Raw genomic sequence first — 17,728 nt, forward strand, 5'->3', positions numbered from 1 at the left:
CTTTTTTTGCCTTTTCAGGAAACTTTTGAATGGAGCGCATCATTGGTGCGCTCCGAAGTGTGCTCCAAAGCTCTCTCCAGCTGCGTGCACCTGCCCCGGCCGCGCACCCGGCCCCGCCCAGCTTCGCTCACCTGTCCCGGGCGTCTGGTGCGGAACCTTAGAGTAAGAAACATCACCGTGCACCTTGGCCAACGTGCGCGACTCGACCGAGCGCGCACTGGCCGAGGTGCACACCGATTTCACCTGGGTGCGCGCGCAGCACCTCGGGCGCACCGGGGTGCGCGCACAACGCCCGGGTTGCACCGTGGCCTGTGTGCTCGGGGCGCCTCGGGTGCGCGCTCGGTGTCGCCCCCGCGCGCGCGGTAGTGCGGGCAGCGCACCCCGGCCCGGCCCGGCCCCGACGAGAACGCAAACGGGCAAAAGGTTTATTCAAATAGCATTGCGACGCCCGGCGAAAAACTAAAAAAGGGTGCAACACCGGGACTTCCCGGGAGGTCACCCATCCCAGTACTACTCCGGCCCAAGCGCGCTTAACTGCGGAGTTCTGATGGGATCCGGTGCACTAACGCTGGTATGATCGCACCCGTTATGAGCTTGTCGCAGTGTGTACTTAGCAAACCGCGACCCACGTGCGAATCCACCCCGGCCACCCACCCCCGTCGAGGTGCACACCCTCCCTCGCGAAGTGCGCCCCGTTCGCCAAGTGTGAGCCCTGCCCGGGTGCGCGCACCTTGCTAGGGCGTCGGGTGTGCACCCGGCCCGGCCTACGTGCGTGCACCTGGAGGGGGCGTCGTGTGCGTGCAGTGTCCCGTCTGCAACGCGGTGCCCACACACCACCTCGGGCGCAACGACCTGCGCTCACATGTGGGCCGAGTGCACCTTGGTGCATGTTCGGGGCGCCTCGGGTGCACGCTCGATCTTGCCCCGGTGCACCAAGGCGCTCGGTTTGCCCCGGGTGCGCACTTGGTGCAAGGTGGGCACCCAAAATAGGGATCAAGCACCAAAACACAAGTTTCGGGATGCAAAATGGGACCCAAGGACCACAAATGCGTTCCAAGACCCATGATGGGTCCACGAGAACAAAAATGTGTTCCGAGACTTAATAAACAAATATTGGGTTTTAGGAGAAGAAACATGCTCTGATGCCCAAAACGAGAATCGACCCCGAAAAGGCCACAGGCCAAAAGTGGGATGCGAGACAAAAAAAAATGGGACCCGAGGACCAAAATTGGGTTCCCAGGTCGAAGACAGGGCAACCGGACAAGAAACGACCTCTAAGGCTCGAAATGAGTCCCGACGACTAAAACTTGACAAGAAGCACCCATCAGGCACCCAACTCGACACCCATGGGATGCCGACCCACCCGGGCTTCCACCTAGCACACCTTGGCACCCACCCACCCTCGCACCCAACCTCGCACCCAACTTAGCACCTTTGAACCCACATTGGCACTCACCCTGACCCTGGCACCTTGGAACCCACATTGGCACTCACCTTGACCCTGGCACCCACCTTTGCACTCACCTTGGGACCCACCCTGGCTCCCACCTCGGCACCCACCCAGACACCCACCTTGGTTCCTTGGCACCCACCTTGGATCCTTGGCACCCACCCCGACACCCACCTTGGCACGCAACTTGGCTACTTGCCACCCACCTTGGCTCCTTGACGCCCACCCCGACAACCACCCCGTGACCTACCCTGGCTAGGGTTGGTGCACACCCACCCTGGTGCCCACCTTGGCACCCACCCTATGACCCACCTTGGCACGCACCTTAGTACCCACCCCGTTACCCACCCTAGGACCCACCCCGTGACCCACCTTGGCCAGGGTGGGTGCCTTGGTGCGCACAACTTGCCTGGGCTGCACACCAGGGCGGGCTCAAGATGGCACCCGCGTTCCGTTTTTTTCACTATCTTTCAAAACGGAAATTTTAAAATCTCATTTTTTTCTTTTTTTTGCCTTTTCTGGAAATTAGTGAAGGCAGCGCATCAAAGGTGCGCAATGCTGGTGCGAACCCGGGAGCGCTCCGATGTGTGCTCCAAGGTGCGGCGTGCACGAAGTCCGAGCCCGGTTTGCCCCGGGTGCGCACCTCGCGTGCACCTTCGCCGGGGTGAGCACCTTGGCTGGGTTGCGCGCCCTGGTGCGTACCAAGGAGCGCTCTGAAGTGTGCTCCAAGGTGCGGCGTGCACGAAGTCGGAGCCCGGTTTGCCCCGGGTGTGCACCTCGGGTGCGCACCTCGCGTGCACCTTCGCTGCGGTGGGCACCTTGGCTGGGTTGCGCGCCTTGGTGGGCACCATGCAGTGCACGAAGTCGGAGCCCGGTTTGCCCCGGGCGCGCACCTCCGCCAGGGTGGGCACCTTGGTGCGCACAACTTGCCTGGGCTGCGCATCAGGAAGGGCTCAAGATGGCACCCGCGTTCCGTTTTTTTCACTATCTTTCAGAACGGAAATTTTAAAATATCGTTTTTTTTTGCCTTTTCTGGAAATTAGTGAAGGCAGCGCATCAAAGGTGCGCAACGCTGGTGCGAACCTGGGAGCGCTCCGATGTGTGCTCCAAGGTGCGGCGTGCACGAAGTCGGAGCCCGGTTTGCCTCGGGTGCGCCCTGGTGGGCACCATGGTGCGCACCAAGGAGCGCTCCGAAGTGTGCTCCAAGGTGCGGCCTGCACGAAGTCGGAGCCCGGTTTGCCCCGGGTGTGCACCTCGGGTGGGCACCTTGGTGCGCATGCCTTGCCTGGGCTGCGCACCAGGGCGGGCTCAAGATGGCACCCGCGTTCCTTTTTTTTCACTATCTTTCAAAACGGAAATTTTAAAATCTCATTTTTTTTTGCCTTTTTCTGGAAATTAGTGAAGGCAGCGCATCAAAGGTGCGCACCTCGCTGCCCACCACGGTGCGCAACGCCGGTGGGCACCCGGGAGTGCTTCGAAGTGTGCTCCAAGGTGCTGCGTGCACGTTGTCGGAGCCCGGTTTGCCCCGGGTGCGCACCTCGCGTGCACCTTCGTCGGGGTGGGCACCTTGGCTTGGTTTGCCCCGGCTGCGCTCCGAAGCGGGGTTATTGGAGCGCCGCCTCTTTTTTTGTCGGAGCGTTTGGTGGGGTTTCTCGCATTGGCTCTTCCGAGGCCCGGTTGCCACCCTGGCGCGCACGAAGTCGGAAGTAGGGTTAATTGCCCGGGTGCGCACCTTTGCCAGGGTGGCACCTTACCTGGGCTGCGCACCAGGGCGGGCTCAAGATGGCACGCGCGTTCCGTTTTTTTCACTATCTTTCAAAACGGAAATTTTAAAATCTCCTTTTTTTTTTGCCTTTTCTGGAAATTAGTGAAGGCAGCGCATCAAAGGTGCGCACCTCGCTGCCCACCTTGGTGTGCTCTGAGGTGCGCACCCGGGAGCGCTACGAAGTGTGCTCCAAGGTGCGGCGTGCACGTTGTCGGAGCCCGGTTTGCCCCGGGTGCGCACCTCGCCTGCACCTTGGCCGGGGTGGGCACCTTGGCTGGGTTTGCCCAGGGTGCGCTCCGAAGCGGGGTTACTGGAGCGCCCCCTCTTTTTTTGTCAGAGAGTTTGGTGGGGTTTCTCGCATTGGCTCTTCCCAGGCCCGGTTGTTGGGTGCGCTCCCACCCTGGCGCGCGCGAAGTTGGAAGTTGGGTTAATTGCCCGGGCGCGCACCTTCGCCAGGGTGGGCACCTTGGTGCGCAAACCTTGGCTGGGCTGCGCACCAGGGCGGGCTCAAGATGGCACCAGCATTCCCTTTTTCTCACTATCTTTCAAAACGGAAATTTTAAAATCTCGTTTTTTTTTTGCCTTTTATGGAAATTAGTGAAGGCATCGCATCAAAGGTGCGCACCTCGCTGCCCACCTTGGTGTGCTCCGAGGTGCCCACCACGGTGCGCAACGCCGGTGCGAACCCGGGAGCACCCCGATGTGTGCTCCAAGGTGCGGCGTGCACGAAGTCGGACCCCGGTTTGCCCCGGGTGCGCACCTCGCGTGCACCTTGGTGCGCACACCTTGGCTGGGTTGCGCGGCCTGGTGGGCACCATGGTGCGCACCAAGGAGCGCTCCGAAGTGTGCTCCAAGGTGCGGCGTGCACGAAGTCGGAGCCCGGTTTGCCCCGGGTGCGCACCTTCGCCGCGGTGGGCACCATGGCGTGCACGAAGTCGGAGCCCGGTTTGCCCCGGGTGCGCACCTCGCGTGCACCTTCGCCGGGGTGGGCACCTCGGCTGGGTTGCGCGCCCTGGTGCGCACCAAGGAGCGCTCTGAAGTGTGCTCCAAGGTGCGGCGTGCACGAAGTCGGAGCCCGGTTTGCCCCGGGTGTGCACCTCGCGTGCACCTTCGCTGCGGTGGGCACCTTGGCTGGGTTGCGCGCCTTGGTGGGCACCATGCAGTGCACGAAGTCGGAGCCCGGTTTGCCCCGGGCGCGCACCTCCGCCAGGGTGGGCACCTTGGTGCGCACAACTTGCCTGGGCTGCGCACCAGGAAGGGCTCAAGATGGCACCCGCGTTCCGTTTTTTTCACTATCTTTCAGAACGGAAATTTTAAAATATCGTTTTTTTTTGCCTTTTCTGGAAATTAGTGAAGGCAGCGCATCAAAGGTGCGCAACGTTGGTGCGAACCTGGGAGCGCTCCGATGTGTGCTCCAAGGTGCGGCGTGCACGAAGTCGGACCCCGGTTTGCCCCGGGTGCGCACCTCGCGTGCACCTTGGTGCGCACACCTTGGCTGGGTTGCGCGCCCTGGTGGGCACCATGGTGCGCACCAAGGAGCGCTCCGAAGTGTGCTCCAAGGTGCGGCGTGCACGAAGTCGGAGCCCGGTTTGCCCCGGGTGCGCACCTCGCGTGCACCTTCGCCGCGGTGGGCACCATGGCGTGCACGAAGTCGGAGCCCGGTTTGCCCCGGGTGCGCACCTCGCGTGCACCTTCGCCGGGGTGGGCACCTTAGTGTGCAGACCTTGGCTGGGTTGCGCGCCCTGGTGGGCACCATGGTGCGCACCAAGGAGCGCTCCGAAGTGTGCTCCAAGGTGCGGCCTGCACGAAGTCGGAGCCCGGTTTGCCCCGGGTGTGCACCTCGGGTGGGCACCTTGGTGCGCATGCCTTGCCTGGGCTGCGCACCAGGGCGGGCTCAAGATGGCACCCGCGTTCCTTTTTTTTCACTATCTTTCAAAACGGAAATTTTAAAATCTCATTTTTTTTTGCCTTTTTCTGGAAATTAGTGAAGGCAGCGCATCAAAGGTGCGCACCTCGCTGCCCACCACGGTGCGCAACGCCGGTGGGCACCCGGGAGTGCTTCGAAGTGTGCTCCAAGGTGCTGCGTGCACGTTGTCGGAGCCCGGTTTGCCCCGGGTGCGCACCTCGCGTGCACCTTCGTCGGGGTGGGCACCTTGGCTGGGTTTGCCCCGGCTGCGCTCCGAAGCGGGGTTATTGGAGCGCCGCCTCTTTTTTTGTCGGAGCGTTTGGTGGGGTTTCTCGCATTGGCTCTTCCGAGGCCCGGTTGCCACCCTGGCGCGCACGAAGTCGGAAGTAGGGTTAATTGCCCGGGTGCGCACCTTTGCCAGGGTGGGCACCTTACCTGGGCTGCGCACCAGGGCGGGCTCAAGATGGCACGCGCGTTCCGTTTTTTTCACTATCTTTCAAAACGGAAATTTTAAAATCTCCTTTTTTTTTTGCCTTTTCTGGAAATTAGTGAAGGCAGCGCATCAAAGGTGCGCACCTCGCTGCCCACCTTGGTGTGCTCTGAGGTGCGCACCCGGGAGCGCTACGAAGTGTGCTCCAAGGTGCGGCGTGCACGTTGTCGGAGCCCGGTTTGCCCCGGGTGCGCACCTCGCCTGCACCTTGGCCGGGGTGGGCACCTTGGCTGGGTTTGCCCAGGGTGCGCTCCGAAGCGGGGTTACTGGAGCGCCCCCTCTTTTTTTGTCAGAGCGTTTGGTGGGGTTTCTCGCATTGGCTCTTCCCAGGCCCGGTTGTTGGGTGCGCTCCCACCCTGGCGCGCGCGAAGTTGGAAGTTGGGTTAATTGCCCGGGCGCGCACCTTCGCCAGGGTGGGCACCTTGGTGCGCACACCTTGGCTGGGCTGCGCACCAGGGCGGGCTCAAGATGGCACCAGCATTCCCTTTTTCTCACTATCTTTCAAAACGGAAATTTTAAAATCTCGTTTTTTTTTTGCCTTTTATGGAAATTAGTGAAGGCATCGCATCAAAGGTGCGCACCTCGCTGCCCACCTTGGTGTGCTCCGAGGTGCCCACCACGGTGCGCAACGCCGGTGCGAACCCGGGAGCGCCCCGATGTGTGCTCCAAGGTGCGGCGTGCACGAAGTCGGACCCCGGTTTGCCCCGGGTGCGCACCTCGCGTGCACCTTGGTGCGCACACCTTGGCTGGGTTGCGCGGCCTGGTGGGCACCATGGTGCGCACCAAGGAGCGCTCCGAAGTGTGCTCCAAGGTGCGGCGTGCACGAAGTCGGAGCCCGGTTTGCCCCGGGTACGCACCTCGCGTGCACCTTCGCCGGGGTGGGCACCTCGGCTGGGTTGCGCGCCCTGGTGCGCACCAAGGAGCGCTCCGAAGTGTGCTCCAAGGTGCGGCGTGCACGAAGTCGGAGCCCGGTTTGCCCCGGGTGCGCACCTTCGCCGCGGTGCGCACCATGGCGTGCACGAAGTCGGAGCCCGGTTTGCCCCGGGTGCGCACCTCGCGTGCACCTTCGGCGGGGTTGCGCGCCCTGGTGGGCACCATGGTGCGCACCAAGGAGCGCTCCGAAGTGTGCTCCAAGGTGCGGCGTGCACGAAGTCGGAGCCCGGTTTGCCCCGGGTGCGCACCTCGCGTGCACCTTCGGCGGGGTTGCGCGCCCTGGTGGGCACCATGGTGCGCACCAAGGAGCGCTCCGAAGTGTGCTCCAAGGTGCGGCGTGCACGAAGTCGGAGCCCGGTTTTCCCCGGGTGCGCACCTCGCGTGCACCTTCGCCGCGGTGGGCACCATGGCGTGCACGAAGTCGGAGCCCGGTTTGCCCCGGGTGCGCACCTCGCGTGCACCTTCGCCGGGGTGGGCACCTCGGCTGGGTTGCGCGCCCTGGTGCGCACCAAGGAGCGCTCCGAAGTGTGCTCCAAGGTGCGGCGTGCACGAAGTCGGAGCCCGGTTTGCCCCGGGTGCGCACCTCGCGTGCACCTTCGCCAGGGTGGGCACCTCGGTGCGCACACCTTCTCAATGTTTTCTTGCCTTTTCTGGAAATTGGTGAAGGCAGCGCATCAAAGGTGCGCACCTCGGTGTGCTCCGAGGTGCGAACCCGAGAGCGCTCCGAGGTGCCCACGAAGTCGAAAGTCGGGTTAATTGCATTGTTTTCCCCGGGTGCGCTCCGAGGTGCGCAACATCGGCGCGCACCAAGGAGGGCTCCGAAGTGTGCTCCAAGGTGCGCACGATGGCGTGCACCTCTGGTGCGCACGATTCGGAGCTCGGTTTGACCGGGGTGCGCACACCTTGGCTGGGTTGCGCACCTTTTGTGCGCTCCAAGGTGCGCACGAAGTCGGAGCTCGGTTTGCCCCGGGTGCGCACCTTCGCCAGGGTGCGCACCTTGATGCGCACGCCTTGGCTGGGCTGCGCACCTTGGTGGGCGCCATGGTGCGCACCTTTCGTGCGCTCCAAGGTGCGCACGAAGTCGGAGCTCGGTTTGCCCCGGGTGCGCACCTTGGTGGGCGCCATGGTGCACTCCGAGGTGCCCAAGATTGGTGCGCACCAAGGAGCGCTCCGAAGTGCGCTCCAAGGTGCGCGCGAAGTCGAAAGTTGGGTTAATTGTCCGGTTTGCCTCGGGTGCGCACCTTGCGTGCACCTTCGCCAGGGTGGGCGCCTTGGTGCGCACACCTTGGCTGGGCTGCGCACACCTTGGCACCCGCGTTTCCTTCATTTTAAATTTTTTTTTTTTACAATCTCTCAAGTGGGAAATTCTATAATCTCAACTTTTTTTGCCTTTTCAGGAAACTTTTGAATGGAGCGCATCATTGGTGCGCTCCGAAGTGTGCTCCAAAGCTCTCTCCAGCTGCGTGCACCTGCCCCGGCCGCGCACCCGGCCCCGCCCAGCTTCGCTCACCTGTCCCGGGCGTCTGGTGCGGAACCTTAGAGTAAGAAACATCACCGTGCACCTTGGCCAACGTGCGCGACTCGACCGAGCGCGCACTGGCCGAGGTGCACACCGATTTCACCTGGGTGCGCGCGCAGCACCTCGGGCGCACCGGGGTGCGCGCACAACGCCCGGGTTGCACCGTGGCCTGTGTGCTCGGGGCGCCTCGGGTGCGCGCTCGGTGTCGCCCCCGCGCGCGCGGTAGTGCGGGCAGCGCACCCCGGCCCGGCCCGGCCCCGACGAGAACGCAAACGGGCAAAAGGTTTATTCAAATAGCATTGCGACGCCCGGCGAAAAACTAAAAAAGGGTGCAACACCGGGACTTCCCGGGAGGTCACCCATCCCAGTACTACTCCGGCCCAAGCGCGCTTAACTGCGGAGTTCTGATGGGATCCGGTGCACTAACGCTGGTATGATCGCACCCGTTATGAGCTTGTCGCAGTGTGTACTTAGCAAACCGCGACCCACGTGCGAATCCACCCCGGCCACCCACCCCCGTCGAGGTGCACACCCTCCCTCGCGAAGTGCGCCCCGTTCGCCAAGTGTGAGCCCTGCCCGGGTGCGCGCACCTTGCTAGGGCGTCGGGTGTGCACCCGGCCCGGCCTACGTGCGTGCACCTGGAGGGGGCGTCGTGTGCGTGCAGTGTCCCGTCTGCAACGCGGTGCCCACACACCACCTCGGGCGCAACGACCTGCGCTCACATGTGGGCCGAGTGCACCTTGGTGCATGTTCGGGGCGCCTCGGGTGCACGCTCGATCTTGCCCCGGTGCACCAAGGCGCTCGGTTTGCCCCGGGTGCGCACTTGGTGCAAGGTGGGCACCCAAAATAGGGATCAAGCACCAAAACACAAGTTTCGGGATGCAAAATGGGACCCAAGGACCACAAATGCGTTCCAAGACCCATGATGGGTCCACGAGAACAAAAATGTGTTCCGAGACTTAATAAACAAATATTGGGTTTTAGGAGAAGAAACATGCTCTGATGCCCAAAACGAGAATCGACCCCGAAAAGGCCACAGGCCAAAAGTGGGATGCGAGACAAAAAAAAATGGGACCCGAGGACCAAAATTGGGTTCCCAGGTCGAAGACAGGGCAACCGGACAAGAAACGACCTCTAAGGCTCGAAATGAGTCCCGACGACTAAAACTTGACAAGAAGCACCCATCAGGCACCCAACTCGACACCCATGGGATGCCGACCCACCCGGGCTTCCACCTAGCACACCTTGGCACCCACCCACCCTCGCACCCAACCTCGCACCCAACTTAGCACCTTTGAACCCACATTGGCACTCACCCTGACCCTGGCACCTTGGAACCCACATTGGCACTCACCTTGACCCTGGCACCCACCTTTGCACTCACCTTGGGACCCACCCTGGCTCCCACCTCGGCACCCACCCAGACACCCACCTTGGTTCCTTGGCACCCACCTTGGATCCTTGGCACCCACCCCGACACCCACCTTGGCACGCAACTTGGCTACTTGCCACCCACCTTGGCTCCTTGACGCCCACCCCGACAACCACCCCGTGACCTACCCTGGCTAGGGTTGGTGCACACCCACCCTGGTGCCCACCTTGGCACCCACCCTATGACCCACCTTGGCACGCACCTTAGTACCCACCCCGTTACCCACCCTAGGACCCACCCCGTGACCCACCTTGGCCAGGGTGGGTGCCTTGGTGCGCACAACTTGCCTGGGCTGCACACCAGGGCGGGCTCAAGATGGCACCCGCGTTCCGTTTTTTTCACTATCTTTCAAAACGGAAATTTTAAAATCTCATTTTTTTCTTTTTTTTGCCTTTTCTGGAAATTAGTGAAGGCAGCGCATCAAAGGTGCGCAATGCTGGTGCGAACCCGGGAGCGCTCCGATGTGTGCTCCAAGGTGCGGCGTGCACGAAGTCCGAGCCCGGTTTGCCCCGGGTGCGCACCTCGCGTGCACCTTCGCCGGGGTGAGCACCTTGGCTGGGTTGCGCGCCCTGGTGCGTACCAAGGAGCGCTCTGAAGTGTGCTCCAAGGTGCGGCGTGCACGAAGTCGGAGCCCGGTTTGCCCCGGGTGTGCACCTCGGGTGCGCACCTCGCGTGCACCTTCGCTGCGGTGGGCACCTTGGCTGGGTTGCGCGCCTTGGTGGGCACCATGCAGTGCACGAAGTCGGAGCCCGGTTTGCCCCGGGCGCGCACCTCCGCCAGGGTGGGCACCTTGGTGCGCACAACTTGCCTGGGCTGCGCATCAGGAAGGGCTCAAGATGGCACCCGCGTTCCGTTTTTTTCACTATCTTTCAGAACGGAAATTTTAAAATATCGTTTTTTTTTGCCTTTTCTGGAAATTAGTGAAGGCAGCGCATCAAAGGTGCGCAACGCTGGTGCGAACCTGGGAGCGCTCCGATGTGTGCTCCAAGGTGCGGCGTGCACGAAGTCGGAGCCCGGTTTGCCTCGGGTGCGCCCTGGTGGGCACCATGGTGCGCACCAAGGAGCGCTCCGAAGTGTGCTCCAAGGTGCGGCCTGCACGAAGTCGGAGCCCGGTTTGCCCCGGGTGTGCACCTCGGGTGGGCACCTTGGTGCGCATGCCTTGCCTGGGCTGCGCACCAGGGCGGGCTCAAGATGGCACCCGCGTTCCTTTTTTTTCACTATCTTTCAAAACGGAAATTTTAAAATCTCATTTTTTTTTGCCTTTTTCTGGAAATTAGTGAAGGCAGCGCATCAAAGGTGCGCACCTCGCTGCCCACCACGGTGCGCAACGCCGGTGGGCACCCGGGAGTGCTTCGAAGTGTGCTCCAAGGTGCTGCGTGCACGTTGTCGGAGCCCGGTTTGCCCCGGGTGCGCACCTCGCGTGCACCTTCGTCGGGGTGGGCACCTTGGCTTGGTTTGCCCCGGCTGCGCTCCGAAGCGGGGTTATTGGAGCGCCGCCTCTTTTTTTGTCGGAGCGTTTGGTGGGGTTTCTCGCATTGGCTCTTCCGAGGCCCGGTTGCCACCCTGGCGCGCACGAAGTCGGAAGTAGGGTTAATTGCCCGGGTGCGCACCTTTGCCAGGGTGGCACCTTACCTGGGCTGCGCACCAGGGCGGGCTCAAGATGGCACGCGCGTTCCGTTTTTTTCACTATCTTTCAAAACGGAAATTTTAAAATCTCCTTTTTTTTTTGCCTTTTCTGGAAATTAGTGAAGGCAGCGCATCAAAGGTGCGCACCTCGCTGCCCACCTTGGTGTGCTCTGAGGTGCGCACCCGGGAGCGCTACGAAGTGTGCTCCAAGGTGCGGCGTGCACGTTGTCGGAGCCCGGTTTGCCCCGGGTGCGCACCTCGCCTGCACCTTGGCCGGGGTGGGCACCTTGGCTGGGTTTGCCCAGGGTGCGCTCCGAAGCGGGGTTACTGGAGCGCCCCCTCTTTTTTTGTCAGAGAGTTTGGTGGGGTTTCTCGCATTGGCTCTTCCCAGGCCCGGTTGTTGGGTGCGCTCCCACCCTGGCGCGCGCGAAGTTGGAAGTTGGGTTAATTGCCCGGGCGCGCACCTTCGCCAGGGTGGGCACCTTGGTGCGCAAACCTTGGCTGGGCTGCGCACCAGGGCGGGCTCAAGATGGCACCAGCATTCCCTTTTTCTCACTATCTTTCAAAACGGAAATTTTAAAATCTCGTTTTTTTTTTGCCTTTTATGGAAATTAGTGAAGGCATCGCATCAAAGGTGCGCACCTCGCTGCCCACCTTGGTGTGCTCCGAGGTGCCCACCACGGTGCGCAACGCCGGTGCGAACCCGGGAGCGCCCCGATGTGTGCTCCAAGGTGCGGCGTGCACGAAGTCGGACCCCGGTTTGCCCCGGGTGCGCACCTCGCGTGCACCTTGGTGCGCACACCTTGGCTGGGTTGCGCGGCCTGGTGGGCACCATGGTGCGCACCAAGGAGCGCTCCGAAGTGTGCTCCAAGGTGCGGCGTGCACGAAGTCGGAGCCCGGTTTGCCCCGGGTGCGCACCTTCGCCGCGGTGGGCACCATGGCGTGCACGAAGTCGGAGCCCGGTTTGCCCCGGGTGCGCACCTCGCGTGCACCTTCGCCGGGGTGGGCACCTCGGCTGGGTTGCGCGCCCTGGTGCGCACCAAGGAGCGCTCTGAAGTGTGCTCCAAGGTGCGGCGTGCACGAAGTCGGAGCCCGGTTTGCCCCGGGTGTGCACCTCGCGTGCACCTTCGCTGCGGTGGGCACCTTGGCTGGGTTGCGCGCCTTGGTGGGCACCATGCAGTGCACGAAGTCGGAGCCCGGTTTGCCCCGGGCGCGCACCTCCGCCAGGGTGGGCACCTTGGTGCGCACAACTTGCCTGGGCTGCGCACCAGGAAGGGCTCAAGATGGCACCCGCGTTCCGTTTTTTTCACTATCTTTCAGAACGGAAATTTTAAAATATCGTTTTTTTTTGCCTTTTCTGGAAATTAGTGAAGGCAGCGCATCAAAGGTGCGCAACGCTGGTGCGAACCTGGGAGCGCTCCGATGTGTGCTCCAAGGTGCGGCGTGCACGAAGTCGGACCCCGGTTTGCCCCGGGTGCGCACCTCGCGTGCACCTTGGTGCGCACACCTTGGCTGGGTTGCGCGCCCTGGTGGGCACCATGGTGCGCACCAAGGAGCGCTCCGAAGTGTGCTCCAAGGTGCGGCGTGCACGAAGTCGGAGCCCGGTTTGCCCCGGGTGCGCACCTCGCGTGCACCTTCGCCGCGGTGGGCACCATGGCGTGCACGAAGTCGGAGCCCGGTTTGCCCCGGGTGCGCACCTCGCGTGCACCTTCGCCGGGGTGGGCACCTTAGTGTGCAGACCTTGGCTGGGTTGCGCGCCCTGGTGGGCACCATGGTGCGCACCAAGGAGCGCTCCGAAGTGTGCTCCAAGGTGCGGCCTGCACGAAGTCGGAGCCCGGTTTGCCCCGGGTGTGCACCTCGGGTGGGCACCTTGGTGCGCATGCCTTGCCTGGGCTGCGCACCAGGGCGGGCTCAAGATGGCACCCGCGTTCCTTTTTTTTCACTATCTTTCAAAACGGAAATTTTAAAATCTCATTTTTTTTTGCCTTTTTCTGGAAATTAGTGAAGGCAGCGCATCAAAGGTGCGCACCTCGCTGCCCACCACGGTGCGCAACGCCGGTGGGCACCCGGGAGTGCTTCGAAGTGTGCTCCAAGGTGCTGCGTGCACGTTGTCGGAGCCCGGTTTGCCCCGGGTGCGCACCTCGCGTGCACCTTCGTCGGGGTGGGCACCTTGGCTGGGTTTGCCCCGGCTGCGCTCCGAAGCGGGGTTATTGGAGCGCCGCCTCTTTTTTTGTCGGAGCGTTTGGTGGGGTTTCTCGCATTGGCTCTTCCGAGGCCCGGTTGCCACCCTGGCGCGCACGAAGTCGGAAGTAGGGTTAATTGCCCGGGTGCGCACCTTTGCCAGGGTGGGCACCTTACCTGGGCTGCGCACCAGGGCGGGCTCAAGATGGCACGCGCGTTCCGTTTTTTTCACTATCTTTCAAAACGGAAATTTTAAAATCTCCTTTTTTTTTTGCCTTTTCTGGAAATTAGTGAAGGCAGCGCATCAAAGGTGCGCACCTCGCTGCCCACCTTGGTGTGCTCTGAGGTGCGCACCCGGGAGCGCTACGAAGTGTGCTCCAAGGTGCGGCGTGCACGTTGTCGGAGCCCGGTTTGCCCCGGGTGCGCACCTCGCCTGCACCTTGGCCGGGGTGGGCACCTTGGCTGGGTTTGCCCAGGGTGCGCTCCGAAGCGGGGTTACTGGAGCGCCCCCTCTTTTTTTGTCAGAGCGTTTGGTGGGGTTTCTCGCATTGGCTCTTCCCAGGCCCGGTTGTTGGGTGCGCTCCCACCCTGGCGCGCGCGAAGTTGGAAGTTGGGTTAATTGCCCGGGCGCGCACCTTCGCCAGGGTGGGCACCTTGGTGCGCACACCTTGGCTGGGCTGCGCACCAGGGCGGGCTCAAGATGGCACCAGCATTCCCTTTTTCTCACTATCTTTCAAAACGGAAATTTTAAAATCTCGTTTTTTTTTTGCCTTTTATGGAAATTAGTGAAGGCATCGCATCAAAGGTGCGCACCTCGCTGCCCACCTTGGTGTGCTCCGAGGTGCCCACCACGGTGCGCAACGCCGGTGCGAACCCGGGAGCGCCCCGATGTGTGCTCCAAGGTGCGGCGTGCACGAAGTCGGACCCCGGTTTGCCCCGGGTGCGCACCTCGCGTGCACCTTGGTGCGCACACCTTGGCTGGGTTGCGCGGCCTGGTGGGCACCATGGTGCGCACCAAGGAGCGCTCCGAAGTGTGCTCCAAGGTGCGGCGTGCACGAAGTCGGAGCCCGGTTTGCCCCGGGTACGCACCTCGCATGCACCTTCGCCGGGGTGGGCACCTCGGCTGGGTTGCGCGCCCTGGTGCGCACCAAGGAGCGCTCCGAAGTGTGCTCCAAGGTGCGGCGTGCACGAAGTCGGAGCCCGGTTTGCCCCGGGTGCGCACCTTCGCCGCGGTGCGCACCATGGCGTGCACGAAGTCGGAGCCCGGTTTGCCCCGGGTGCGCACCTCGCGTGCACCTTCGGCGGGGTTGCGCGCCCTGGTGGGCACCATGGTGCGCACCAAGGAGCGCTCCGAAGTGTGCTCCAAGGTGCGGCGTGCACGAAGTCGGAGCCCGGTTTGCCCCGGGTGCGCACCTCGCGTGCACCTTCGGCGGGGTTGCGCGCCCTGGTGGGCACCATGGTGCGCACCAAGGAGCGCTCCGAAGTGTGCTCCAAGGTGCGGTGTGCACGAAGTCGGAGCCCGGTTTGCCCCGGGTGCGCACCTCGCGTGCACCTTCGCCGCGGTGGGCACCATGGCGTGCACGAAGTCGGAGCCCGGTTTGCCCCGGGTGCGCACCTCGCGTGCACCTTCGCCGGGGTGGGCACCTCGGCTGGGTTGCGCGCCCTGGTGCGCACCAAGGAGCGCTCCGAAGTGTGCTCCAAGGTGCGGCGTGCACGAAGTCGGAGCCCGGTTTGCCCCGGGTGCGCACCTCGCGTGCACCTTCGCCAGGGTGGGCACCTCGGTGCGCACACCTTCTCAATGTTTTCTTGCCTTTTCTGGAAATTGGTGAAGGCAGCGCATCAAAGGTGCGCACCTCGGTGTGCTCCGAGGTGCGAACCCGAGAGCGCTCCGAGGTGCCCACGAAGTCGAAAGTCGGGTTAATTGCATTGTTTTCCCCGGGTGCGCTCCGAGGTGCGCAACATCGGCGCGCACCAAGGAGGGCTCCGAAGTGTGCTCCAAGGTGCGCACGATGGCGTGCACCTCTGGTGCGCACGATTCGGAGCTCGGTTTGACCGGGGTGCGCACACCTTGGTTGGGTTGCGCACCTTTTGTGCGCTCCAAGGTGCGCACGAAGTCGGAGCTCGGTTTGCCCCGGGTGCGCACCTTCGCCAGGGTGCGCACCTTGATGCGCACGCCTTGGCTGGGCTGCGCACCTTGGTGGGCGCCATGGTGCGCACCTTTCGTGCGCTCCAAGGTGCGCACGAAGTCGGAGCTCGGTTTGCCCCGGGTGCGCACCTTGGTGGGCGCCATGGTGCACTCCGAGGTGCCCAAGATTGGTGCGCACCAAGGAGCGCTCCGAAGTGCGCTCCAAGGTGCGCGCGAAGTCGAAAGTTGGGTTAATTGTCCGGTTTGCCTCGGGTGCGCACCTTGCGTGCACCTTCGCCAGGGTGGGCGCCTTGGTGCGCACACCTTGGCTGGGCTGCGCACACCTTGGCACCCGCGTTTCCTTCATTTTAAATTTTTTTTTTTTACAATCTCTCAAGTGGGAAATTCTATAATCTCAACTTTTTTTGCCTTTTCAGGAAACTTTTGAATGGAGCGCATCATTGGTGCGCTCCGAAGTGTGCTCCAAAGCTCTCTCCAGCTGCGTGCACCTGCCCCGGCCGCGCACCCGGCCCCGCCCAGCTTCGCTCACCTGTCCCGGGCGTCTGGTGCGGAACCTTAGAGTAAGAAACATCACCGTGCACCTTGGCCAACGTGCGCGACTCGACCGAGCGCGCACTGGCCGAGGTGCACACCGATTTCACCTGGGTGCGCGCGCAGCACCTCGGGCGCACCGGGGTGCGCGCACAACGCCCGGGTTGCACCGTGGCCTGTGTGCTCGGGGCGCCTCGGGTGCGCGCTCGGTGTCGCCCCCGCGCGCGCGGTAGTGCGGGCAGCGCACCCCGGCCCGGCCCGGCCCCGACGAGAACGCAAACGGGCAAAAGGTTTATTCAAATAGCATTGCGACGCCCGGCGAAAAACTAAAAAAGGGTGCAACACCGGGACTTCCCGGGAGGTCACCCATCCCAGTACTACTCCGGCCCAAGCGCGCTTAACTGCGGAGTTCTGATGGGATCCGGTGCACTAACGCTGGTATGATCGCACCCGTTATGAGCTTGTCGCAGTGTGTACTTAGCAAACCGCGACCCACGTGCGAATCCACCCCGGCCACCCACCCCCGTCGAGGTGCACACCCTCCCTCGCGAAGTGCGCCCCGTTCGCCAAGTGTGAGCCCTGCCCGGGTGCGCGCACCTTGCTAGGGCGTCGGGTGTGCACCCGGCCCGGCCTACGTGCGTGCACCTGGAGGGGGCGTCGTGTGCGTGCAGTGTCCCGTCTGCAACGCGGTGCCCACACACCACCTCGGGCGCAACGACCTGCGCTCACATGTGGGCCGAGTGCACCTTGGTGCATGTTCGGGGCGCCTCGGGTGCACGCTCGATCTTGCCCCGGTGCACCAAGGCGCTCGGTTTGCCCCGGGTGCGCACTTGGTGCAAGGTGGGCACCCAAAATAGGGATCAAGCACCAAAACACAAGTTTCGGGATGCAAAATGGGACCCAAGGACCACAAATGCGTTCCAAGACCCATGATGGGTCCACGAGAACAAAAATGTGTTCCGAGACTTAATAAACAAATATTGGGTTTTAGGAGAAGAAACATGCTCTGATGCCCAAAACGAGAATCGACCCCGAAAAGGCCACAGGCCAAAAGTGGGATGCGAGACAAAAAAAAATGGGACCCGAGGACCAAAATTGGGTTCCCAGGTCGAAGACAGGGCAACCGGACAAGAAACGACCTCTAAGGCTCGAAATGAGTCCCGACGACTAAAACTTGACAAGAAGCACCCATCAGGCACCCAACTCGACACCCATGGGATGCCGACCCACCCGGGCTTCCACCTAGCACACCTTGGCACCCACCCACCCTCGCACCCAACCTCGCACCCAACTTAGCACCTTTGAACCCACATTGGCACTCACCCTGACCCTGGCACCTTGGAACCCACATTGGCACTCACCTTGACCCTGGCACCCACCTTTGCACTCACCTTGGGACCCACCCTGGCTCCCACCTCGGCACCCACCCAGACACCCACCTTGGTTCCTTGGCACCCACCTTGGATCCTTGGCACCCACCCCGACACCCACCTTGGCACGCAACTTGGCTACTTGCCACCCACCTTGGCTCCTTGACGCCCACCCCGACAACCACCCCGTGACCTACCCTGGCTAGGGTTGGTGCACACCCACCCTGGTGCCCACCTTGGCACCCACCCTATGACCCACCTTGGCACGCACCTTAGTACCCACCCCGTTACCCACCCTAGGACCCACCCCGTGACCCACCTTGGCCAGGGTGGGTGCCTTGGTGCGCACAACTTGCCTGGGCTGCACACCAGGGCGGGC

The 17,728-nt window shown here is 62.8% G+C and overlaps 3 non-coding genes across 3 annotated transcripts; all 3 read right to left on the reverse strand.

Moving 5' to 3' along the window:
- Positions 1 to 466: 466 nt before the first annotated feature.
- LOC131868848 (5S ribosomal RNA) lies at positions 467 to 585 on the reverse strand. Its single transcript, XR_009367268.1, has one exon. It is a non-coding gene; the product is annotated as a 5S ribosomal RNA (ribosomal RNA).
- Positions 586 to 8,389: 7,804 nt separating this feature from the next.
- On the reverse strand, positions 8,390 to 8,508 carry LOC131868849 (5S ribosomal RNA). Its single transcript, XR_009367269.1, has one exon. It is a non-coding gene; the product is annotated as a 5S ribosomal RNA (ribosomal RNA).
- A 7,804-nt stretch (positions 8,509 to 16,312) lies between these two features.
- On the reverse strand, positions 16,313 to 16,431 carry LOC131868850 (5S ribosomal RNA). Its single transcript, XR_009367270.1, has one exon. It is a non-coding gene; the product is annotated as a 5S ribosomal RNA (ribosomal RNA).
- Between the last annotated feature and the right edge of the window lie 1,297 nt (positions 16,432 to 17,728).

This window comes from Cryptomeria japonica, unplaced genomic scaffold (genome assembly GCF_030272615.1).
Source record: "Cryptomeria japonica unplaced genomic scaffold, Sugi_1.0 HiC_scaffold_222, whole genome shotgun sequence".
NCBI classification, from domain to species: Eukaryota; Viridiplantae; Streptophyta; class Pinopsida; order Cupressales; family Cupressaceae; genus Cryptomeria; species Cryptomeria japonica.